This window comes from Acipenser ruthenus, chromosome 4 (assembly GCF_902713425.1).
Source record: "Acipenser ruthenus chromosome 4, fAciRut3.2 maternal haplotype, whole genome shotgun sequence".
Taxonomy (NCBI): Eukaryota; Metazoa; Chordata; class Actinopteri; order Acipenseriformes; family Acipenseridae; genus Acipenser; species Acipenser ruthenus.
The window spans coordinates 88,095,786-88,122,698 of record NC_081192.1 but is presented as its reverse complement, the minus strand read 5'-3'; the positions used below and the strand labels follow the sequence as shown (position 1 = coordinate 88,122,698).

The window sequence follows — 26,913 nt, the reverse complement described above, 5'->3', positions numbered from 1 at the left end:
TCACAAAATGCTTTAGCAATTCAGCTGCTATAGCAGACAATAAAATAGGTGTGATGTTGATAATAATTTAAAAAGTACTGTAAATATGTGACAGAGAGCGAATGAATCCTAGTCAACAATCTCCCTCCCATCCTGTGAGGGCGCTGTATAACAGGAATAGTGTGCCCCAGACTTTATGGTTTGGCAGTTTATTCCAGGATCAGTCAGAAGTTGGCCATCCAGAAAGGCGGCGGGATCACAATACCAGAAGTCAGCGCCTTACTGCGGTAGGCGATGTGTCAGTCATGGATTGGAGATGTGACTGCACTCACTACCGAAGGGGGCGTGACTGAAGGTATATCGGGGAATGTGGCCAAGCGATCTGTTCCTTTGTTATGGTTACGGAAAGACCTGCAAAGGGCGTACTGTTATAAAAAGAAACCGTGAGTTTTTGTGTTTTGTTTTGTCTCTCTATTAAACTGTCACGTTTGTCATTTATAGAAGGTTAAACTCCGGGAGCTGTAGCTAAACAGCCAGCAAACAAACCCAGATTACACTTCACCATTGTGCGCGTTTAAACTTGTAATTCACCACTTACACTAATAACGCCCCCCGATACCAAAAAAAATTAAATATGTATATACAATAAACACCGCAAGAACACTGGAAATGGATACTCAATTCATGATTTGAACACTTTCACCATGAAAATAAATAAATAACATACAAAAAAAAATTGTTTCTCCTCCTGACATCTCACATGCATTCATTCTCCATGCTTTAAACCCACCCCAACTACTGAGTGGCAGCAAGTTCTTATATTTCTATTGGAGGATTGTACACACTTGTGAGATTTAAAATGAGATTTCAATTTAATACGGAGCATTGTTCTTACTCGCGAGACTTAAAGCTATATATTATTGTTTGAGAGGGTTGACTTACATGCTCATGGAATTTAAAACACAATTGCAAATTGTGGCAACATTTTAAAAAATGCCTAAACACACAAAAAACCCAGAAGAATATGCCCATGACCATAAGGACTTAGAAGTGGAAGACAGCAAGGGAAAGAAAGTACAAGTGTGCAAGTACTGTCAAGTTACTACACAGTGTGACAGAAAAAAAGTCAAAGAATTTTGGAAAGTAACCAAAAACAATAATTTTATACAGTATATAAAAATCTATGTCTACTTATTTCAAGCGTTACTTCTTGATTATTGCCGAGTGTGCATTTTGGTATTACAAACGATTTACATCAAACTTGATACTAGCTCAAAATAAGCACCAAAAAATGAAATAAAAAAAAAACCCTAAAGAACAGAAGCCGAAATATGTTCCACAATATATACTTAGACATATTTTGAAATATTTTTTATTTATGCATTGCAGGAGTCAAACATCGGAAAAGGTGTTTTAGCATTAAAACTATTAAATAAAACACAAAAATTCAGTTTCAAGCTTTACTTGGATGAAAAATATTATTGTACACTTATGCAATGAGAGTACACATCTACAACATCTCATGGAACCAACCTCATCAGGGTCATTTGAGTTTTTACATACTGTACAATATCTTCATTAAGTTTCTCATTCTAGGAGAGCTGGATAAGCTGCACACAAACATGAGAATTTAGGCAATAGTTTGGGCTTTTTTTAAGGTCTTAGAATGTGTGGATATGGATTATGAGTTTTTATCATCTCTAAGTTTGCATTGTACAGGTTTATTGATGCAAGTCTGGGAGTGCAGAAAGCACTTCTCATGGGCGGTTGGGTCTTTTAACAACAGCTGCATAGAGAGCGGAGGCAGCGTCAGAAGGCTGTGCATTGCAAACCGTTCTCCTATCTCCTGTGGGTGAATCCCTTTTCTGGAATTCCAGTGTGGCGTATGTAGTGGCCTCTCCAGGTATCTGAGGGGGCTGAAAGAGAAGATAGTTATCGACTGTGTATGTAATGGTCAAAACCTACGTATACATTCATGCATCTCTCTTAATGACCGTCTCCATCAGGGAAGGGCAGATCCAACACAGCTCTCACCTGCACAACACAGAACTGGGTCAGGGAAAGCCTTCACCTGTCACCTGCTAATTTACTCTTCTCCCTGGTCTGTTATATTAGCCACACTTTTTTTAGCAAGCTGTCTGCTTTGTTTTCAAGCTGCCCTTCCTCCCCACCACCACCAGCTGTCAGTTCCTTGTCCATGGGGGTCAGTTCCACTTCCCCAATCTCTTTCCCCTGTACCTCAAATCCTGGGGATTCACCCTCGGTTTAGAGCCGAGCCCAAGCTTTCCACGATCAGTAATTTATTTTTATTTGTCAATTTGGTTTATACCATGCATTTCTTTATTAATCTGTGTAGCAGGGCAGGAGCCCTGCACATGAAGAGGGGGTTTGTGTGTGAATACATTGTTAATTTAATATTGTGTAAATGTGTGTAATGGTTATTTAATTTATTGCAGTACCTGACGCTCCTGGGAACGCCTGCCTGCTGTGTGTGATTGCCAGCTGTGGATGATCAGCGGGTAGGTGTGTTCCAGCACAGCGTCAGGTATAAAGAGGTCCTGTTTGTTCACCTCGGGGCTGCTGCAAAGCCACGGACAACGGGCTGAAGATCGTCCACGCTACCCGAGCATAGTGAGAGAAATAAGTTGCTGAAATCCTCCGATCGCCGTGATGGTGAACCGGGATCGGAGCCAAAAGAAGCTGCCAAAACCGCCGACAGCCGGAGTCGGGGTTTGTGTTGATACATAAAGATTAGTTCGGGGATGGTAGATCCCTTTAAAGTATAGCGAGGTGAGCAAGCGGGACCTCCATGCATTAGGGAGTAGCGCACGCCGTTTTTACGGCACCTTTTATTTTATAGTTTTTTGTATTGTGTTTTATTTTGTTTTTCGTACGCTGGCCGTATGCACTCAGTGAGCTACCATGGTTGGTAGTGTCACGTGAGCTGTTGTGTGTATGTGTGTAAATAAATCCTGCGCGCCTGCGGGGCGTGTCAATTTCAACCTGTCTGGTCTCCTGCCTATCACTCAGCAGCGAATGCGCGCACCCACAGCAAGAACCCTTTCACAATCTGTTTGACTTTTTTCTCTATTAAATGGTGTAAGGGTCATTCAATTTAACCTTAAAAAAATCATTTTAAATCAAGTTAAGACCAATTACAACAAGCAAGATTTTGAAAAATTGTAAAAAGGACCTTTTGTCAAATGTGTGTTTTTTTTTGGAGCATTAAAAGTGCAGTAATTATTAACATTTATTCAGTCTGTGTGCATCTTTTGCTTACTGTTCATGGTATATTTTAATGCAAAATTTGGTTGTTGATAAAGTTTTATATAAAAGTTGTTTGCTTCTTACTTTGAACAGACATTCTGGCATTATTTTTCTACCCTCATAGCAGAGAATGGCCTTATTTCCTGTTGTGGCTTTATTTTTGAATGAGGCTTACATTTTAGCAACTGATATTAATTGTGAAGCAAATGTATCTAATAATTTATCCTTTCTTGTTACCAATCTTATTGAGTCACTTTCACAATTGTGGACTTTTTATTATTATTACTGATGCAGAGCTAAAACGCTAGTCCTCAATTATGAACTGGTATATAATGTACTGCCAAATAAACTGAATTTCAAGATTTTCACTGTGAAACCAGATAAGGATTTCCATGTTTGATTAAAGATGTATGTGTGTACAAAATGGGTTTGTAAGCTTAACAATAGAATACATAGTAAAAGTGATTAACATGTTTGCTTACCTTTAGCCATTTTACACGGGTAAATACGCCCATTAAATTGCAAATTAACCAAACATCATGATCATGCAAAAAAAAAAAATTATAATTTTTATTTTATATTTTAAACTCAGCAGCTGCAACAGCAATATTTAAAATGATGGGGTGCACAAGATGGGGTTATTTCAGACAATATAAGAAGTAGACCGGAAAAGGAAAGTTAACACAACTCTATGCGATTGCAGGGCTAGTGCTGGGTTATATGTGAGTGTTATTGCATAAGAACAAAATGTGTAAGATATTTTGAGAAAGTGTAAGTCGAAAGTGCAAGTCAATATTGAAAGGTGCTCACAAATGTGTGGTGTGGGGGGAGGGGGGGAATAGTGAATTGCTGCTGCAAGTGGTTTATTTGTGAAGTTTAAGAAAGTCAATAAGTTCAGGTTTGACAGCGCCATTACGGTAAAGAAAGCTGTTCCTTGATATACAGTACATGAAATTAGGATTTTAAATATAGCAAAAAAGATCCCCAGAGTCAGAGCTCTGAGTGCATAAGGGGGCAGTCCCTGAAGTGGAGAGATCGTTGTACACACTGTCTCTCCATGGGACGCGCATTACAAGCTCCTGGGGGTTTGGGTATCTGATAACTTGCTCTGGACGCACCACGTTGATTATGACTGCGGTAAAGCAAGTTATTGGGTTTATTTTTCGTTCCTTTAGCGAGGCCCCTCGAAATGTTGTTTTGCATCTTTAGAGTTTGGGAAGACCTGTTTTAGAGTACAAGTGTTTTGTCTAGGATCCATTTGAAAAATGCAATACGAAGAAGCTTGAGTGTGCAAAAATGTGCTTGTTGGGTTGTATTGAATGACTGGAATTGGGACTCTACTTATGATAGCCTTCTTGGTCATTCCTCTCTTAAAGGGGAACTGTAATGCAAATGAATATATAACCATTTCAATAGAAAACATGTTAACTAAAGCTTGTGATGCATTTTCAGCCTCTCCTTGAGCAGTATACCTTATAAAAACCATTAAAACAAATTAACATTGAATGTATTGGAGCTCTCTTCCGTCGTGCTTTGTGTGACGTCCTGTCGTTGACTGCTCTCTACAGTCACACATAGTATTCTATTGAGTGTATGTCCCGTTCCTGTATTATGTAGTCATTGTTTTGTTATGGCCGCCCTTCGTTGGTTTAAAGGCTTAGGCACACACAAATACTTTGTTTCTGTTTTTCCTTTTGTTATTTTTGCACCGGAACACTTTGCATTCCAACATAATTCACCCTGCCAGCGTTAACTGGTGTGGGGGGCTGTCAACGATGACGGAACAGCAGTGCCAGAAAGGTTCCAATATGCCTGCCTGCATTTCCAGCTGACCCAGAAAGCTGACAAAAAAATTGAAATACTGGCCAAACGCTTGACTTTTTAACAAAATTGGCACAGTGAGACGCATTTGTTATGTATACAGACCATTTAGAGAGCCCTGTTATTTTGAGTACAGTTCCCCTTTAAACCACATAATTGCAGAAGGCCCTGTTTTATTCTTACTCACTTCTATAGGGGTTTGCATTCACTGTGCTCTACCTCTATGTCAGTCTGTGCTCGTAAAAGACCTGGGCTGAGAGTCTCCACAGAGCTGCTCTGACAATCAGTCCTTATCTCTTCACTTGTCGTTATTCTTTCTTTGGCATAGCCTTGGGGTTATGGAATGCTCTTCCAGATTGCATTGTGTCATTGTCAAGCCTCTCCTGTTTAAAACTGTTGTTCATCATCATCGCTTGTAATTAAACCGTTATTAAAATATTTGTATCCTTCTTTTAATGTATATGTATATAAATGTACGTATAGTATATATTATATATATATATTATATATATACACATACACACACACACACACAGTGCTCCCTTGCTATAACGCGGGACACACAATATGAGCGTTATAACTGAAGAGCGTTATAAACGGGGGAGGGGTGTGGGGGGCGCAGCGGGACACAACACACAGGTGACTAAAATACAAAATAAAATCACTCCCTCTCTATAATGCACATATAGTGAAGCAAAAATGTAACTTTCCGTGAATTAACCATGCATAAAGCACCATGTAATCAACTATTTTTTACGAAAATAAAAAAGGTAACATTCCCACTCGTGGATCATTTTAATTAGCAGTTTTATAAACTATAAATAGCCTGGCTAAACAGTGGTCGCAAGTTCAGTTCGAAGCGACAGACAAGCAAACCAAGTGCGAGAAGGAGAGCGGGTCGGGCGAAGGGAAGAGGGAATGGGCTTGCCCCAGGTTCGTCTCTCATCTCCTGGAGTACGGTGTCCATATTAGGACATTTTTGTACATCAGGCAAAAAGGAGTCATTATGTGCTCCCAACTCTAACTCCCTCCTCAAACTCCCTCCTCCGAAACTCCCTCCTCTGAAACTCTGTTCTCCCTCCTCTGAAACTCCCTCCTCCCTCCTCCGAAACTCTGTTCTCCCTCCTCTGAAACTCTGTTCTCCCTCCTCTGAAACTCCCTCCTCCCTCCTCCGAAACTCTGTTCTCCCTCCTCCGAAACTGTCCTCCCTCCTCCGAAACTCTGTCCTCCCTCCTCCGAAACTCTGTCCTCCCTCCTCCGAAACTCCGTCCTCCCTCCTCTGAAACTCCCTCCTCCCTCCTCTGAAACTCTGTCCTCCCTCCTCTGAAACTCCCTCCTCCGAAACTCTGTCCTCCCTCCTCCGAAACTCCCTTCTCCCTCCTCCGAAACTCCCTTCCACATCATTTTTGCTGGTCTGAAGAGATCAGACAATAAAGAACTGTTTCCAACTTTTACGCATTTTCATTGGTTAGATTAAATGCCAGTCATATTACTCAGGAGACCAGCTACGTAATTGAATGGGGCATAGCTAACTAAACACATTCAATGTTTGAGAAAAAATTAATATTATTAATATAATAGTAATAATAATAATAATAATAATAATAATAATAATAATAATAAATCTAAAGCCGAATAATTATCGTTTTCGTGAGGTGATGATTGCAATTGTACATTTCAATGCAAGCAAAGCAAGCCCAAAAAAGCACATAAAAAAAAATACACATACTTGTTTAAAAAATATGCTCCTTAAAAGTACACATTTGTGTAATGTTATTTTGATTTTTACTTAAACACAATTTTTTACTTAAACACATTAAAAAAAAAAATTCAAATTAAACATACTAATTATGTGTATAATTCTGTTATGTTCAATTACAATTTTTTAAATCTTTTTTTTATCGTGTTTAAGTAAAAAACTATATATATATATATATATATATATATATATATATAGAGTGATAAAGCTAGGGGTAGAGTCGTTAATGGGAGGTATGTGAGGTAAAGTTTGCCGGCAAATTATGACCTCACATTACCGGAAGTAAGATGGCCGACCCGAGGGAAACTATTTCCCAGACCACCTCACAGCGGGAAATGATGTCACAGAATTAAGGATGAATCATAATAAAAAAGGTACAGCCCACAACAGGTTGGTGAAGGAGTAAGGAGATAGCTTTGTGCTGCGGGAGAGAGTGAAAAAATGTTTTTGTGCAAAATAACATTACACAGATGTGTACTTTTAAGGAGCATATTTTTTAAACAAGTATGTTTTTTTTTTTATGTGCTTTTTTGGGCTTGCTTTGCTTGCATTGAAATGTACAATTGCAATCATACCTCACGAAAACAATAATTATTCGGCTTTAGATATATTATTACTTTTTTTTTTTTTACTACGCCCCATTCAATTACGTAGCTGGTCTCCTGAGTAATTTGACTGGCATTTAATCTAACCAATGAAAACGCATAAAATGAAAACGCATTTTTGTTATTTTGTGTGTAAATAAAAGTGCTCTGGGATCAATTTCAACCTGTGCTGGCCAAGCAGGCACAAAGTGAATAAATTAACCAAAAACAATACCAATGGTGTGCATATGTTGAGGTTATTTCAGATAATATAAGAAACAGACCGGAAAAGGAAAGTTCACACAACTCTATGGGTTTGCAGGGCTAGTGCTGGGTTATGTGCTAGTGTAGTGTTAATGCATAGGAACAAAACGTGCAATATCATTTGAGTAAGTACAAGTCAATATTGAAGGTGCTCAGAAATGTGTGGCGTGGGGGGAGGGTTGGAATGGTGAATTGCTGCTGCAAGTGGTTTATTTGTGAATATTAAGAAAGTCAGTAAGTTCAGGTTTGACAGCGCCCTTACTGTAAAGAAAGCTGTTCTTTTGATTTACACTACATGAAATTAGGATTTTAAATATAGAGAGAAAGATCCCCAGAGAGGCAGAGCTCTGAGTGCAGAAGGAGGGGCAGTCCCTGAAGTGGAGAGATAGTTGTACACATTGTCTCTTCATGGGACGCACATTACAAGCTCCTGGGGGTTTGGGTATCTGATAACTTGCTCTGGACGCACCACGTTGATTATGCCTGCGGTACAGTGAGAACAGTCATGGGGTTTATTTTTCGTTCCTTTAGCGAGGCCCCTCTAAATGTTTTACATCTTTAAAAGAGAGGTAACTTTTGTCTGGGATCCATTTAAAAATGCAATACTAAGAAGCTTGAGTCTGTGCAGAAATGTGCTTGTAGGGTTGTATTGAATGACTGGAATTGGAACTCTACTTGTGATAACATTCTTAGTCGCTCCTCTCTTAAACCAAGTGGCAGAAGGTCCTATTTTATTCTTGCTCACTTCTAAAAGGCTTTGCATTCACTGTGTAAGTACACACTATTGCTTTATGGAATAGGTCAACACATAAAGAACACCCTGGGGGTGGGTAATTTAATTTCAAATGGAAAACCAAGTATATCTCTGGAGTTTTATCCCGGGGTACTAAGTGCATAATATTTGGGGAACCAACCTGAAAATGTGTGGCTGATCGCTCATTCAATCATTTTGCATGAATTTGAATGAGGAACAAATCGGGGATACCAAGATTATTATTATTATTATTATTATTTTTATTATTATTATTATTATTATTATTATTTTCTTAGCAGACGCCCTTATCCAGGGCGACTTACAGTCATAAACAAATATATTTAAAGAATACAGTATTTAGTGACAATGCAAGGAGTCTGAGTAGTGTGGTAAATCAGGCAGTCACTCTGCATTTGTTAATCTGTCACCACTACAGTGTGTAGTGGTTAGGGCTCTGGACTCTTGACCGGAGGGTCGTGGGTTCAATCCCATTGGGGGACACTGCTGCTGTACCCTTGCGCAAGGTACTTTACCTAGATTACTTCAGTAAAAACCCAACTGTATAAATGGGTAATTGTGTGTAAAAATAATGTGATATCTTGTAACAATTGTAAGTCGCCCTGGATAAGGGTGTCTGCTAAGAAATAAGTCTCAATAATTGTATTGCAAGGTTAGTGTATACCTTTTTGATATATTAAGTTTCTGCATGTATTTATTACCTTTTCTTTTCGCCTGGTTTGCTTTTTCTTCTGAAACTTCACTGCAGTGTAGGTGATTTCTCCCCCCGCAGGTTGTCCTGTAGGCTGTGAGAGAAGAGAAGAAATAACTAAATTCTGTTTCTGGATTGAGTTCACATGAAAAATACCTTGTACAAATAGGTGAAAAGATTTATATTCCTAAAAAAAAAAAAAAAAAAAAAAAGTACCACACCAGGTGCACATCTGCCCATATTTACTGTAGCTGATGCTGGATTTCGATTTTAGTCTATCAAAATATTTTAAAAAATGTCAAGAACACAGGGGTTATTCCGAGAGGAATAATGAGCTGGTTTGTCTACTTCCATGTATGAAGCCACGTGTGCTGAAAATACACCGAGTTAAATATGAAAACAAGAAAAAAAACACATGAAACATAAATAGAGAAGTCAAAGCACAGTGGAAAATAGGGTCCATGGTCAACTAACACAATGTACACAATATGGACTATAGTCCCATGCTTGGTGAATATTCCAACCAAGGTCTACTTCTGGTAGTACTACAATTAGTTCAACATTAAACACTAGGCATAAGCCGAAACTTGTATTTTCTGAGTAATTACCTTTAAGAAATGTAAAGTTGTTTGGTATTAATTAAATGGAATAAATGTGTTTATTACTCAAAACAATGCAATCCCTCTGTTTCCCTTGTTTGCACAATTATTGAATATCAATCAATAACAATGTGTGTTACTTAATATGGAACCTGTTCTGATCAAACTAAATGCAACTAATATATATTTTCTTACCGTTTATCCTTTTTTTTTTTAAACTATCCTTAGTTTCCTTATATATGTGTCATCTCTGCAGTGAACTGTGGGATTGTAGTCCTGGGCAAGGGGTTATCTCAGATTAAAATCAACAAAGGAATACATACCCCAGTTTCTACAGCGAAAGCTCGAGTTATGTTTAATGTAAGGTCACATTTGTATGACAAATCAGTTGTAAACATATTTTCATAGTCAGTCTATGAACTCAATACGCAATACAGCAGTAAAAATGTTAGTGCCCTGGATAACAGAAAAATTAGCTTCCAGTTGGTTTTTAAAATACTCAAAGCGGAAGTTAATTGCCATTGATTGGTACTCAATTGTAAAGGTAAGGGATGGGCAGTTTTTCTTGTTTTGAAATCAATGCATTAATAAATAGATGTGTTTTGATTTATTTAAAACAACTGGACAAATACTTCTTAAAGCTAATTACTCAGAATCAGCACACACCTATTAAACAAATACATTTGTAAATATAGAAATAAGTTTAAACAAAATATACAATTATACAATAATATTAAACAGTCTGTTAATGTGTCCAAATAAAAACTTACAGCAGGGCTGTCCACGCTCTGGTCAACATCCTCTTGCTGAGACACCTTCCTCACTTTACCTAAAAAAAATTAAAAATAAAATGATTTAAATAGTTTACCCCCAACAAATTTCCCAAGGGCGTGTCACGAGTACACAAATCAAATACCCTAGGTCCAGCTTCCTCCAGGTTTTAAGGTGTTGTTACATAATTAACTGATTGACTCAATTAAGTCATTTAGAGGACAGGTGGAGCAGAGACCTGGAGGACTGTGCCTTGAGGGCTGGTTTTGTGCATCCCTGGTTTCAATTATACCTGCACTGCTTAAATTATCTAAAGGTTAGTAATAGAGAAGTACGTGAACGTTACATTTGTCGACAAAAGAAATAAGCAGTATTGAGTTAGTTGTGTCTTACCCTGTTTGATCTGTATATACTTTATTATGCAAATGACAGCGATTACCAAGAAAAAAACAAGAATCCCAATTGCCACCATGAGAGCTACTTGTGTAGAGCCGCTGTCTGAGAAAGTACTGTAAAACAAAAATGAGAGTTAGCAAGGCTGCATTTGTCTGTCCAGAAAAACAAAATACAATTTTTCAAAATGATTGCTGGGAATTCATGGGAATTCCAACAGAATAGCTGGTAGAATAACCAATTTAAGGACATGGGGTAGCACTGGTACAAGAGATCTGACTACCCTCACTACTCTAGTCATTTATTTTGGTTGCATATACAGTGCCTTGCGAAAGTATTCGGCCCCCTTGAACTTTGCGACCTTTTGCCACATTTCAGGCTTCAAACATAAAGATATGAAACTGTAATTTTTTGTGAAGAATCAACAACAAGTGGGACACAATCATGAAGTGGAACGAAATTTATTGGATATTTCAAACTTTTTTAACAAATAAAAAACTGAAAAATTGGGCGTGCAAAATTATTCAGCCCCTTTACTTTCAGTGCAGCAAACTCTCTCCAGAAGTTCAGTGAGGATCTCTGAATGATCCAATGTTGACCTAAATGACTAATGATGATAAATAGAATCCACCTGTGTGTAATCAAGTCTCTGTATAAATGCACCTGCACTGTGATAGTCTCAGAGGTCCGTTTAAAGCGCAGAGAGCATCATGAAGAACAAGGAACACACCAGGCAGGTCCGAGATACTGTTGTGGAGAAGTTTAAAGCCGGATTTGGATACAAAAAGATTTCCCAAGCTTTAAACATCCCAAGGAGCACTGTGCAAGCGATAATATTGAAATGGAAGGAGTATCAGACCACTGCAAATCTACCAAGACCTGGCCGTCCCTCTAAACTTTCAGCTCATACAAGGAGAAGACTGATCAGAGATGCAGCCAAGAGGCCCATGATCACTCTGGATGAACTGCAGAGATCTACAGCTGAGGTGGGAGACTCTGTCCATAGGACAACAATCAGTCGTATACTGCACAAATCTGGCCTTTATGGAAGAGTGGCAAGAAAAAGCCATTTCTTAAAGATATCCATAAAAAGTGTCGTTTACAGTTTGCCACAAGCCACCTGGGAGACACACCAAACATGTGGAAGAAGGTGCTCTGGTCAGATGAAACCAAAATCGAACTTTTTGGCAACAATGCAAAACGTTATGTTTGGCGTAAAAGCAACACAGCTCATCACCCTGAACACACCATCCCCACTGTCAAACATGGTGGTGGCAGCATCATGGTTTGGGCCTGCTTTTCTTCAGCAGGGACAGGGAAGATGGTTAAAATTGATGGGAAGATGGATGGAGCCAAATACAGGACCATTCTGGAAGAAAACCTGATGGAGTCTGCAAAAGACCTGAGACTGGGACGGAGATTTGTCTTCCAACAAGACAATGATCCAAAACATAAAGCAAAATCTACAATGGAATGGTTCACAAATAAACATATCCAGGTGTTAGAATGGCCAAGTCAAAGTCCAGACCTGAATCCAATCGAGAATCTGTGGAAAGAACTGAAAACTGCTGTTCACAAATGCTCTCCATCCAACCTCACTGAGCTCGAGCTGTTTTGCAAGGAGGAATGGGCAAAAATTTCAGTATCTCGATGTGCAAAACTGATAGAGACATACCCCAAGCGACTTACAGCTGTAATCGCAGCAAAAGGTGGCGCTACAAAGTATTAACTTAAGGGGGCTGAATAATTTTGCACGCCCAATTTTTCAGTTTTTTATTTGTTAAAAAAGTTTGAAATATCCAATAAATTTCGTTCCACTTTATGATTGTGTCCCACTTGTTGTTGATTCTTCACAAAAAATTACAGTTTCATATCTTTATGTTTGAAGCCTGAAATGTGGCAAAAGGTCGCAAAGTTCAAGGGGGCCGAATACTTTCGCAAGGCACTGTAACTGTATCTGATTCCTCCCGGTTGAATACAAGAATCATTTTGACTGTGGTATTCTGCTTTCGTGTTATATATTTTTACAATTTACTGGTGTGAAGCACTTTGAGCTGTGATGTGTTATATGGCATGAAAGGTGCTATTTAAATAAAAATTTTATTATTATTATTATTATTATTATAGTAATAGAAATTCTTGAAAAATCAACGGTTAAGGTTAGTCATACCAAATTATTACAACAACAAGAGCTAAAAAGCTGTTAAAAAAACAAAACAGTATTTGCATACAAAAAAATGATACTTTATAAGTTCCCTCTTTACAACTGGAATTACCTGGTGGTAATATCAAGCCTTTGTGTCGTGGATCCAGTGGCGTTTCCTGGGATATTATTTGGCGGTATGGCGGTTGTATTTTGGGTCCATGTTTGCTGTTTGGTGGATGATTCATCAGCGGTTGACATAGAGATTGTGGTGTGAATAGTTGTTTTTATTGTTGTGGCTATTGCAGTTAATATTAAGAAAAACAATACGTTAGTCAAACTGGCATTTCAAGTAAATTATAACTCAGTAAAAAACATATATTTTGGAAAGTTTTGGAAAAAAACAGTAACTTTCAAACTAATGAATGTACTATAATGCTCATTTCATGGGTAACTCTGTGAGGGAGTTTGCTGGTGCTGTCTCCAGCTGGATTGGTGTAGTAGGACACAGTCAGCTTGGTGTGGATTAGCTCATGATGAATCAAATGCTGAACTAAGATCTACGTTTTTATATCTTAAGGATTGTGGTTGTTTTTTGGAGTGTGCTGGAAGCTCCAACACTGTTCAGGGTGGTGGAATGTTAGGTTAGATTCCAGAGCTGATTGGAGTATTGGGGGATTATTTGATTGGCTGTGCAAACGTTCTCTTTTGTATGGTGATTAAGATGCTGGTTTTGCACACAGTCTCTGCCGATGCATCTGCTTCCCTGTTTGAGCATGAAGTGAAGCACATTTTTCCTGTCACACACCAAGTTCCGGTTAGCCTTCATATATTACAGGATACATGACACAGATTTTAACTGCATGACAAATAATCCAAGCAGGGACTACAGATTGGCATAAAAAACACATTTCAAGGTAAGAAAAACCCAGCAATAAATCCACCTTAGTACTGTATTTATCTAGTGCATGAAATTCAGAATCAGCCATGTGGCTTTCCCTGCCTGTTGAAAAATGCCATTTGTTTGTGTTACATGGTATTCTACAGTCATTTCAGGACCAGAAGTGCTAATACTTATTCTTATTTTTTTTTGCATAAGCTTTGATATGACTATATGCAGAAATGCATTAATCTTACAGTAACTTATTACATATTTTTTGCATAAATGCAGCCGTTATATAGCTACACATCATGCGGCTGTAAACGTCTTAACTTATAGGATAAGTATGTACATTCAAATATTTGACCAATATGATCAATTCCTTACCGTCAGTAACTGTGAGGTAGAGTGGAATCATTTCATCAGCCCCTCCTTTCTGTATAGCACACCAGTACCAGCCTGCATCCTCCTTCTCCAGTCTCTTCACTGTCACAGTGAAGAATCTGGGGAGTTTACCCTTAACATCACTGATTGATACCTTCTCTCCTTCTGTTTGGGGACTGTCAGTTCGTACTAGAGTCTCACAGGAGGCCCATTCTCTCCCTCTGCACCAGTATTTTACATGCTCAGTGTAGAGCTGAGCATATTGACAGGAGACACTGGCTGATCCTCCTTCACTTCCCGTTATCAAGTTACTTGTGACAGACAGGCCGGGGGTTCCTGCAAACACAACAGCAATTAATACTGACAGCAGGGTTATTGGAAAGAAGTACTCATCTTTTTATGTAGATCTGTATCATGAAATGTTTCATAAGCACAGGGGGGAGGGGGAGGAGTCTGTTTAACTCTGTATTAGTCCTGCCTGAATCTCTCCCCCGTTACTACAAACAATATAAATACAGTGAAATTAGGTTAGCAAATATCAGATTGATACATTTTAGTGGAGGTAGGGTGCTTAGATTACAGTATTTGTTTTGTCACTTTGGTGAGAAGATACCAAAGGGTAGGTTTTGGTTTTAAAATAATCTCTATCCTGGAGCACCCAGTGATGAAAATCTATCCACGAAGAAACACACACACACACACACACACACACACGGTCTGACAGTTACTGTTTTTAAAAATGTTGTTTAAAAGAATGGTTTTACCCTCCGTAACTGTTAGGTACAGAGAAAAGTGTTGATCAGCTTCTTTTGTGCCTCCCAGTTTTATAGCACACCAGTACCAGGCTGTATCCTCCTTATCCAGTCTTCTCATAGTTACAATGAACACTCCTCCAGTTCTATCATCACTGATTGATATTTTATCACTATCACGATAGGGAGAGTCAGTTTGTTTCAAAATGTCACAGTATGTCCATTGATACCCTTTACACCAGTACTTCACATGGTCTCTGTACTTCACGTCATAGTGACAGGGGACACTGACAGATCCCCCCACAAAGCCGGTAAAGGCACTTTCTGTTGATAGACTGGATGTATCTGCAGGTATAGAACAGAAAAAAAACAAATCCAACACTTGAAGCTCATGAATATGTTCGTATAGCTCATTTTACATTTTGACCACTTTTTTAAACTTTAAAATTGCATTCCCTGCCTCAAGATGGCTTCACATGTACCCGCATGGACCGCTCAGAACTACATTTCCCATCATCCTCCTGCTCACTGGTAAATCCATCTGTTACAATAAAATAAAAAAGGTCCTTATGTACCCTTTAATGTACAGTATATCATCTGCTCTAATAGGTATTGGCTGACATTTTCTGGTAATAGTACTTGTACTGTATGTGTTCTTTTGTTTCAAATCCAATCTTGAAACTGAATTTAAATCAAAATACTGGGGATTCTTTTGAAAGTTTTAAAAGATTTACTGGCTTGAAAGCTGAAAAAGATACTAACTTCCTACACTGTCTACAGGAACCTTATATATATATATATATATATATATATATATATATATATATATATATATATATACAAATCATGTGAAGCACAATATCTGATATCTAGGAAATAGAATAGTGGAGTTGCCTCTTCTGCTCCCTCAGAATGAAGCAGTATGAGGAACGGGCATTGTTCTTATTTAAATGTCTGTACATCTGTACATCAATTTATATATATATATATATATATATATATATATATATATATATATATATATATAAATACAAACAGAAAGACTCATAGTGAAAGCACCTTTACAAAGACTTGCACAGAACATGAAAAATATAATATTTGAGTAATTGCAATAAGAACCGCGCAGAATGACTGCAAACATAAAAAGGAAAGGAAAAACTAATACAATGTAATCGGAAGTGACTTGACCAAGTTACTCCAATTATTAGCATCTCATGTAAACTGATGTCCCTTTTTGTAGATTTCACATCTTTTTATTGCTGATGCTGTTTTTTGGACCTTGGTATCACTTCCTTGTTTTAAGATGAGAAAATTCCTCTTCTGTTTTTATTCACATATTCACGTTACATGACAACGATTCTGATTCCCAGATCTATCAATGCATTTCAGTTAAAAATATATTCTGAAACATAAATAATACTAACATTAACACGAGCACTACTACTAATAAAAATTCTTTCATGGGATTCAAAGTCTTAACCATCTATACTACTCAGGAACCACAAGTGTCAGTAACTTTAGGTCTCATGCTAAAGTCTTGTGTAGTAACCTTTGGATTAGCAGCAGTCACTCTGTTCTGCCCGTGTCCATATACATGAAGATAGCTGAACGTAACAAACGTGAATGTAAGTACTAACAAATTCCCTAGTACATAGCAATCCCTACACTAATGCTCTCCATTTTATGAATGATTATTTGTTCTTAAACATACCACAGATATTATTAAATATTTTTAATGTGATGTCCGCATCGATATCTGTACAGAAACACAAGCACAGTAGAATGGGGTTCCAGTGATTGGAATTGTTGCAGAAATATCCTAGATTTCCTTAAAGTCCTGTCTTCTATTTAGAGTCACTGGACTTTTTTCAAACCTGGCTGGAATCACAACAGTGACTGAAGATAACTGAAAAGGATATTAACGGTTCTTTAATGCTACATTAATCTTGCTTTTAATCTACCAGCCTTATGGATCTGAGAAATGGCAGTTAGAAATCCTTTATTGAACTGTACTGTAGATACCAGAACTATTCACATGATATTAGGGATAAAATCATACCTTGAATGGCAGCCAGAAGAAGAAAAAGAAGAAGCAGCTTCATTTCTGAGTTAAAGGTGACGGCTCCCCCACAGCAACTTTCTTTCACTTCCTGCAGCACTATGAGAGAAATGCTCCTGGCTCTGTGTGTCATCTTGAGTTCCTGTGCATCACACACCGCAACCCAGATACACAGACCTCAGGAAGGGCAGACCCAGGGTCAGGGCTAGCGGGGGCTTATTTATATACAGTACATGTAGCTTTGGTGGCCAACTGTGCAAAACACCTGATGTTTCTTTTTTTAATTGCAAAGATATTTTAAGCCATCTGTGTAGCACATTTGAATTAAATGATTACATTGACGGAATACTGAGTATACCTTTAAGCGTAATGCAATTACATGTTTATTAACTTTTACAAGTGAGGTTTGAAGGCATTGAACAATAACCTGTTAACGCTAAATGAAACAAGTGTTGGAGATTTTCAACAATAACCGATAAATGTTGACATTTTCAACAATAACCGATAAATTAACTAGTTATCTGCTTTGGCCCAAACTGTTTTGGGGAATGCCAAGAAATAAGATGGGTGCAAAATATTTTTGACTGAGCAGAAACAAAATGCAGTCCCCTGGTTTCCATCGTATTCATGTGGGAGAAGTCACACTGCTTCGACTGCCAACCTCACAAGACCTGCTGCTGACATACAGAAGTGTGCACCGTGGTCTATACTGGGACTCCTCTTGTTTTTCTTATTTGTCAATTACACAGCCCACATGGAAGAGAAATATACAAAAACATATCCGAAAATTATATATTTGGAAAATCTACTCAAATATATTTAGAAACATATATTGCAATATTAAAAAATGGCTGCAAAATATGTTGAATTTAATTTTTATTAAAAAATATTTTAGAAACAAATTGACCAAAGTAAACTAGTGAAATTTGCAGAGGACACAAAGCTTGGGGGAGTGGCTGACACACCTACAGCCAACCAGGAAATCCAAAATGATTAATACCACATCGTGACAGAGAGCGAATGAATCCGAGTCAACAACCTCCCTCCCGATCTGAGAGGGCACTGTATAATCGGAGCAGAGCGCCCTGTAATGGATGGTTTGGCAGTTCATTCCAGGGTCAGTCGGAAGCCGGACATCCAGGAAGGGGGCAGGGCCACAATACCAGAAGTCATTGCCTTAATGCGGTAGGCGATGTGTCACGGATTGGAGGAGATGTGATTGGCCGCGCCACCGAGAGAGTGCGTGACGGAGGGTACTTAGGGGAAGTGGCCCCAGCAATCTGTTCCTTTTGATGTGGTTACCACTAGGACTTAGAAAGGAAGGGATCAATTTGTGAATGGTGAGTGTTAAGTGTTTTGTTTGTTTCTAACTGTCTGTGCTTTTCATTATAGAAGGCCAACCTTCGGGAGCTGTAGCTAAACCGCCAGCAATTAAACCCAGACTCCACTTCACCATTGTACATGAATAAACCTGTAAATCATCACTTTCACTGAGAGCACTCACTCTGGACTTGTGACCGTGTTGTTTTTGTGTGGGTCTTGTTTAGTGTATTATTATTATTTCGGGACTGAACCCCGTGGTTTGCCTGAGCGATACACATCATTGTGTAGAGCCAGGTATTATTATTTGTCAGCAAATAAAGAGCTGCTATTTCACTGTGAACTGTCTTGGGTCTATCATTCCTGAGCACCGCATCACCCCTGTACCTGTGCACTACAAACCACTTTGCCACACACATACAAAACTGGGCAGAGATGCAGCAAATTAAATTGGAATTTCAGTTTCAGCAAATGTAAAGTTTTACATGCCTGTCACAAAAGTGTAACATCCAAATACCAAATGGGAGCACACCAAGAGAAACACCTTGGTATTGTAATAGACTCATCGCTGTCAGCAACCACACAGTTTGGGGAAGCAATCAAAAAAGCAAGCATTGCCCTTATAGGCGACAGGGTAAATTGGCAATCTATCCAATGTAATCTGGCCACATTCTCAAATATCTTTTTGGTTCCACAACAATCAGGTCACATTCTTGCATTGCAGGCTTGTCTGCCTGTTGTAGGACAATAGTGCAGTAATTGAAACCCCCATCACCTCCCTCACACACAAATATGAATTATTTACCAATATTTACCAATCATTTTTTATTAAATGCATCCTTATGCCAGTGGAAAGTAGTCCATTTGACTTATTAGTCTAATTACTGGAAATAAATATTACTTTAAAAAACAATTAATATGTTTTTGTAGCAATTCATTGCATGAGGCGACAGCTCAATAAGGTTTAGAAATAACAGCATTCAATGGATGTCCAGTAGAGATATATTACAACATTGTGGCCCAGGATCTCACCTTTGGGCCAGCTGGGGCCGCTCTCTTTTGAGGTGAGCCTCTGACAGCGGTCAGAGAGCATCCAAAGCTGGAAAATGGGACATTTAAAAAGGTGGCAAAGCTGGTTAATCTCGTTATACATTTTTCATGTTGCATTCATATACAGGCCTTCTCAAGCTGAGCAAATATATAAACAAGCAACTTAAAAGCATCATGAACACCAGATGCCCATTTCTTGAAATCTTGTTTTCTGCTGCGTTGAAGTATCTTGTTGGTTGTTCATCCTGAAAAAAAGCAGTTTTAAAGTCACAGTAAATATTTAACACAAGCAGTGGTTACAGTGAGGCGGTATACACCGGTATGCATACTGGTAAGAAAAAAAACTGACGGTATGGTATAGCAGCAAATGAAAAAAAAAAAAATCTAGGGGAAAAAAATATATACTGTAATCCCATTTAGAATCACCCCAAAACTTCAACAGCAGTCACTAATTTTTTTAATTTTTTTTTAATATTTAATTTATATAGACCTTTTATGATGCGTAATCTAAAATCAATTGTCATTGTCACTGTCACTGTATAACATTAAAACACTAACAAGTCCTTTAAAAAAAGCTTAATAATAACATATTCAAGTCCATAGCCAGCTATAACTTATAAGGCACCTGAGCAGAGTCGGATTAAAGGAGGAGGGGGCCCTAAACTAACCCATATTTTGGGGGCCCTATGCACAACAGCTTGTGAAACAGTGTTATTAACAACTGCATGTTCACCATTTAGACCTTGCAAAACAAATAATGTGTAACACATACTGATCTTGAGCGTCAGTCGACTCGTCAGTGACCACTGACAAACAACCAGGCTGTTTTACCAATTCCACAATCTCCTGCTTGTGATACTCGCCAACTTTAGGTAAGTATTCATGTCTCAGCCGGGCTGATGAAGGAATCTCTCCACCATTTGCTAACTCAGTCCGAGTAACTTTTGGTTGTCCAATTTTTCAAGAGGGATATTTGCGCAAACAAACGCCTCTGTCAGGTTAAAATGTAATGTGTTTCGTGCTTCACAGTTTTCAGTGGACATCTGGAACATGGAAATCAACATTTTTTGTTTCTTTGCAAGCAGTCGCGGTACTACTCTGGATTACGCCTTTCTGTTTCGGTGAATACTTTAATCTAAATGCTTGTCTACAACAAACGATATTTTCACTAGTGATCTACAGTAACATTGCAGGAGGTACAGAAGCGCTTACCTCCATCGCTGTGTAAAACTGCTGGATACTGCTTTACGTGACCTGCTGCAGACACATTTTTAGAGACATCCATTTTCCTTTTTACAGTGTGTAGTATTTTAATTTCCCGCCTAGGTTGCATATACTGTAGTCACATGACATAACCACTGCACAGCACTATGACATAACCACAGCACAGCACTATGTGCATGGCGAATATTACATGCAGGCACACAGCAGAGCTGTACATTTTAATGTGATTATATATATATATATATATATATATATATATATATATATATATATATATATATATATATATATATATATATATATATATGTGTTTTTTATGACATACAAATATCGGGGGTGCACCGTGCTACTACCTGACCGGAAGCAATGAAGATGCCAAGACAAGCTTTGGGATAAAATGGAGTTACCTGGAGCAGTTCACAATGCCAAAAAAATACGGAACGTTATTTAAAGTGATCAAGGAAGATAGGGAACAGCACAGCAAGGTCCAATACATCTTACAGATAGTGTTATAAAGTGATACTGGCTCTTTAAGAAGAAATGGGGCAGACCTTGTTGGACTTCAATTTCAAAATTTAGGTGGGCAAAATTCTGGGGGGGGAGTGTTTACATTTGTGGCTGATGATAAATAAACTACACATGAGAAAACAGTGCCAGTGTAGAGGTCTGTGCAAGCAAAAGAAGAACTGAGAGAAAGTGTCTAAAGGCTATTCTTCTGTATGTGGGATGATGAACTACTGTTTTTTTGATATTTTGAAATGAGTTTCAAGGGCTTTCCAACAACAAAAAAATAATTGACAGAAGAGACAGAATAACCCACATTGGTCCACAAACAGGAGGCTTTAACAAAGGCAAGGTCCAATAATTCAGCCTCTACCAGAGCCTGGAACACTCAATGAGCACATCCGGTTCAATCTCTCTCTTCCAGGTCATGTAAATGGCTTGCTAACAATAGGAATGTGATATTAAATGTCTCTGACTTACTGTACTTCAGCAGAGCCAGAGAGATGCACAGAGTTGCACACAAGAGCCAGCGGAGAAAAGCCCACACAGTCCAGACCATACTGGCAGGGGAGTCCTCTTGGGCTGGTGGGAATCTAAAAGATCAATACGAATAACTTTCTGAAGAAATATCCCAGCAGTTTTCCTTTTAAATGATTCAGGCAACGCCAGCAAGCGATTATAGTTTGAATAGTCACAAGATAATTATTACGTTATAATGTAATAATTCTCACGAAAACGGAATTTATTTATTTTTTTGCTCTACATGGCAGCTATATGCTTCCATACTATATAAATACAAATTATTATTTGTATTATTATAGTAAATCAACAAAAAGCTGTTAAAAAAACAGTATTTGCATCCAAAAAAAGAATACTTTATAAGTTGCCTCTTTACAACTGGAATTACCTGGTGGTAGATTCAGGTCTTTGTATAACAGATCCAGTGGCGTTTCCAGGGATATTATTTGGTGGTATGGAGGATGTATTTTGGGTCCACGTTTGCTGTTTGGTGTGAATAGTTGTTTTTATTGTTGTGGCTATTGCAGTTAACAATATTAAGAAAAACAATACGTTAGTCAAACTGGCATTTCAAGTAAATTATAACTCAGTAAAAAACATATATTTTGGAAAGTTTTGGAAAAAAAACAATTACATTCAAACTAATGAATGTACTATAATGCTCATTTCATGGGTAACTCTGTGAGGGAGTTTGCTGGTGCTGTCTCCAGCTGGATTGGTGTAGTAGGACACAGTCAGCTTGGTGTGGATTAGCTCATGATGAATCAAATGCTGAACTAAGATCTACGTTTTTAGTTCTTATTAAGGATTGGGGTTGTTTTTTGGAGTGTGCTGGAAGCTCTAACACTGTTCAGGGTGGTGGAATGTTAGGTTAGATTCCAGAGCAGAGTGGAGTATTGGGGGATTATTTGATTGGCTGTGCAAACGTTCTCTTTTGTATGGTGATTAAGATGCTGGTTTTGCACACAGTCTTTGCTGATGCATCTGCTTCCCTGTTTGAGCATGAAGTGAAGCACATTTTTCCTGACACACACTAAGTTCCGGTTAGCATTCATATATTACAGGATACATGACACAGATTTTATCTGCATGACAAATAATTCAAGCAGGGACTACAGGTTGGCATAAAAAACACATTTCAAGCCAAGAAAAACCCAGTAATAAATCCACCTTAGTACTGTATTTATCTAGTGCACGAAATTCAGAATCAGCCATGTGGCTTTCCCTGTCTGTTGAAAAATGCCATTTGTTTGTGTTACATGGTATTCTACAGTAATTTCAGGACCAGAAGTGCTAATGCTAATTCCTAATTTTTTTCCATATGCTTTTATATGACTATATGCAGAAATGCATTAATCTTACAGTAACTTATTACATATTTTTTGCATAAATGCAGCCGTTATATAGCTACACAGCACGCCGCTGTAAACGTCTTAACTTATAGGATAAGTATGTACATTCAAATATTTGACCAATATGATCAATGTTTCCTTACCGTCAGTAACTGTGAGGTAGAGCAGAATCCTTTCATTAGCCCCTGCTTTCTGTATAGCACACCAGTACTAGCCTGCATCCTTCTTCTCCAGTCTCCTCACTGTCACAGTGAAGAATCTGGGGAGTTTAACCTTATCATCACTGATTGATACCTTCTCTCCTCCTGTCTGGGGAGTGTCAGTTCGTACTAAAGTCTCACAGGAGGCCCATTCTCTCCCTCTGCACCAGTATTTCACATGCTCATTGTAGAGCTGAGCATATTGACAGGAGACACTGGCTGATCCTCCTTCACTTCCCGTTATCAAGTTACTTGTGACAGACAGGCCGGGGGTTCCTGCAAACACAACAGCAATTAATACTGACAGCAGGGTTATTGGAAAGAAGTACTCCTCTTTTTATGTAGATCTGTATCATGAAATGTTTCAAAGCACTGGGGGAGGAGTCTGTTTAACTCTGTATTGGTCCTGCCTGAATCTCTCCCCCGTTACTACAAACAATATAAATACAGTGAAATTAGGTTAGGAAATATCAGATTGATACATTTTAGTGGAGGTAGGGTGTTTAGATTATTACAGTAATTGTTTTGTCACTTTGGTGACAAGATCCCAAAGGGTATGTCTTGGTTTTAAAATAATCTCTATCCTGGAGCACCCAGTGATAAAAAATCTATCCACGAACACACACACACAGTGACAGTTACTGTTTTTAAAAATGTTGTTTAAAAGAATGGGTTTACCCTCCGTAACTGTTAGGTACAGATAAAAGTGTTGATCAGCTTCTTTTGTGCCTCCCAGTTTTATAGCACACCAGTACCAGGCTGTATCCTCCTTATCCAGTCTTCTCATAGTTACAATGAACACTCCTCCAGTTCTATCATCACTGATTGATATTTTATCACTATCACGATAGGGAGAGTCAGTTTGTTTCAAAATGTCACAGTATGTCCATTGATACCCTTTACACCAGTACTTCACATGGTCTCTGTACTTCATGTCATAGTGACAGGGGACACTGACAGATCCCCCCACAAAGCCGGTAAAGGCACTTTCTGTTGATAGACTGGATGTATCTGCAAGTATAGAACAAAAAACAACAAATCCAACACCTGAAGCTCATAAATATTTGTGTATAGCTCAGCTGGTCTATTAAATTCACAGGATTAAAGGGTACATAAGGACCTTTTTTATTTTATTGTGTTACATGTTCCCATGTGTTGCTACAACTGTTTATGTAAGGTTTGTGTATTGTTTTAATTTTTTTTTTTAAATCTGACCACTTTTTTTGCATTCCCTGCCTCAAGATGGCTACATTTCCCATCATCCTCCTGCTCACTGGTAAATCCATCTCAGTTACAATAAAATAAAAAGGTCCTTATGTACCCTTTAATGTACAGTATATCATCTGCTCTAATAGGTATTGGCTGATATTTTCTGGTAATAGTACTTGTACTGTATGTGTTCTTTTGTTTCAAATCCAATCTTGAAACTGAATTTAAATCAAAATACTGGGGATTCTTTTGAAAGTTTTAAAAGATTTACTGGCTTGAAAGCTGAAAAAGATCCTAACTTCCTACACTGTCTACAGGAACCTATTTTTACAAATCATGTGAAGCACAATATCTGATATCTAGGAAATAGAATAGTGGAGTTGCCTCTTCTGCTCCCTCAGAATGAAGCAGTATGAGGAACGGGCATTGTTCTTATTTAAATGTCTGTACATCAATATCAATAATATATATATATATATATATATATATATATATATATATATATATATATTAAAATACAAACAGAAAGACTCATAGTGAAAGCACCTTTACAAAGTCTTACACAGAACATGAAAAATATAATATTTGAGTAATTACAATAAGAACCGCGCAGAATGACTGCAAACAAAAAGGAAAGGAAAAACTAATACAATGTAATTGGAAGCAACTTGACCAAGTTACTCCAATTATTAGCATCTCGTGTAAACTGATGTCCCTTTTTGTAGATTTCATATATTTTTACTGCTGATGCTGTTTTTTGGTATCACTTCCTTGTTTTAAGATAAGAAAATTCCTCTTCTGTTTTTATTCACATATTCAAGTTACTTTTACGTTTAATAAATGACACTAACATTAACACGAGTACTACTACTAATAAAAATGCTTTCATGGGATTCAAAGTCTTAACCATCTATACTACTCAGGAACCACAAGTGTCAGTAACTTTAGGTCTCATGCTAAACAGTCTTGTGTAGTAACCTTTGGATTAGCAGCAGTCACTCTGTTCTGCCCGTGTCCATATACATGAAGATAGCTGAACATAACAAACGTGAATGTAAGTACTAACAAATTCCCTAGTACATAGCAATCCCTACACTAATGCTCTCCATTTTATGAATGATTATTTGTTCTTAAACATACCACAGATATTATTAAATATTTTTAATGTGATGTCCGCATCGATATCTGTACAGAAACACAAGCACAGTAGAATGGGGTTCCAGTGATTGGAATTGTTGCAGAAATATCCTAGATTTCCTTAAAGTCCTGTCTTCTATTTAGAGCCACTGGACTTTTTTCAAACCTGGCTGGAATCACAACAGTGACTGAAGATAACTGAAAAAGATATTAACGGTTCTTTAATGCTACATTAATCTTGCTTTTAATCTACCAGCCTTATGGGTCTGAGAAATGGCAATTAGAAATCCGTCATTGAACTGTACTGTAGTTACCAGAACTATTCACATGATATGGATACAATCATACCTGGAATGGCAGCCAGAAGAAGAAAAAGAAGAAGCAGCTTCATTTCTGAGTTAAAGGCGATGGCTGCCCAACAGCAACTTTCTTTCACTTCCTGCAGCACTATGAGAGAAATGCTCCTAGCAATGTGTGATCTTGAGTTCCTATGCATCACACACCGCAACCCAGGGTCATGGCTAGCGGGGGCTTATTTATATACAGTACTGTGACAGGGTGACTGGTGGTCTGACGTCACGGCAGAAGCAGGAAGGTAAAATAAACTGACACCATGGACTGCAGTTTTTAAAGAAAGAATCGGCTGACTGCCGTTTTTATTAAACAAAAATAAAAATAAATAAAATATTTAAACAAAAAGACTTTGCTCACAGAGTGAAATAAAAGGTTTAAACAAACAAAATCACGAACACAAAAATAACACAATCAGGCTGGGCAATAGCCTTCACTGATCCTTTGTCTTTTAAATCAAGTTTCTCTCTGCTCTGTTCTCTCCGCTCTCGTTCCTCCTCCGAACTCCCACCCGGAGCTAGAGAGCTGCAACCTTTTTATATCATGGCCGAGGGGTTTAACTAGCTTGCAATTAATTATTCTATTACCCCTCGGCCACAATCTGCACGAGTTTATTAATTACTACTGTGGATGGGACTACCCATCCACGCTACTAAATAAACAATAACAAAACATACGGCGCTCGCCGTCATATATACAATAAATCACCAAAATAAACAAACACAAAATAACACAGGGGCGGAGGGGGAACCCTCGTTCTGAAAATAAATAAACAAATGAATGTACAGGGCACCTCGCCCTTTTACAAGTACATATAGCTTTGGTAGCCAGCTGTGTAAAAAAACCTGATGCTTCTTTTTTTAATTGCAAAGCTATTTGAAGCCACTAGTGTAGCACTTTTGAATTAAATGATTACATTGACTGAATAC

General features: G+C 38.1%; 1 pseudogene; it reads right to left on the bottom strand.

Moving 5' to 3' along the window:
* Positions 1-1,328: 1,328 nt before the first annotated feature.
* Positions 1,329-26,111, bottom strand: LOC117400769 (polymeric immunoglobulin receptor-like; annotated as a pseudogene).
* Positions 26,112-26,913: the final 802 nt, after the last annotated feature.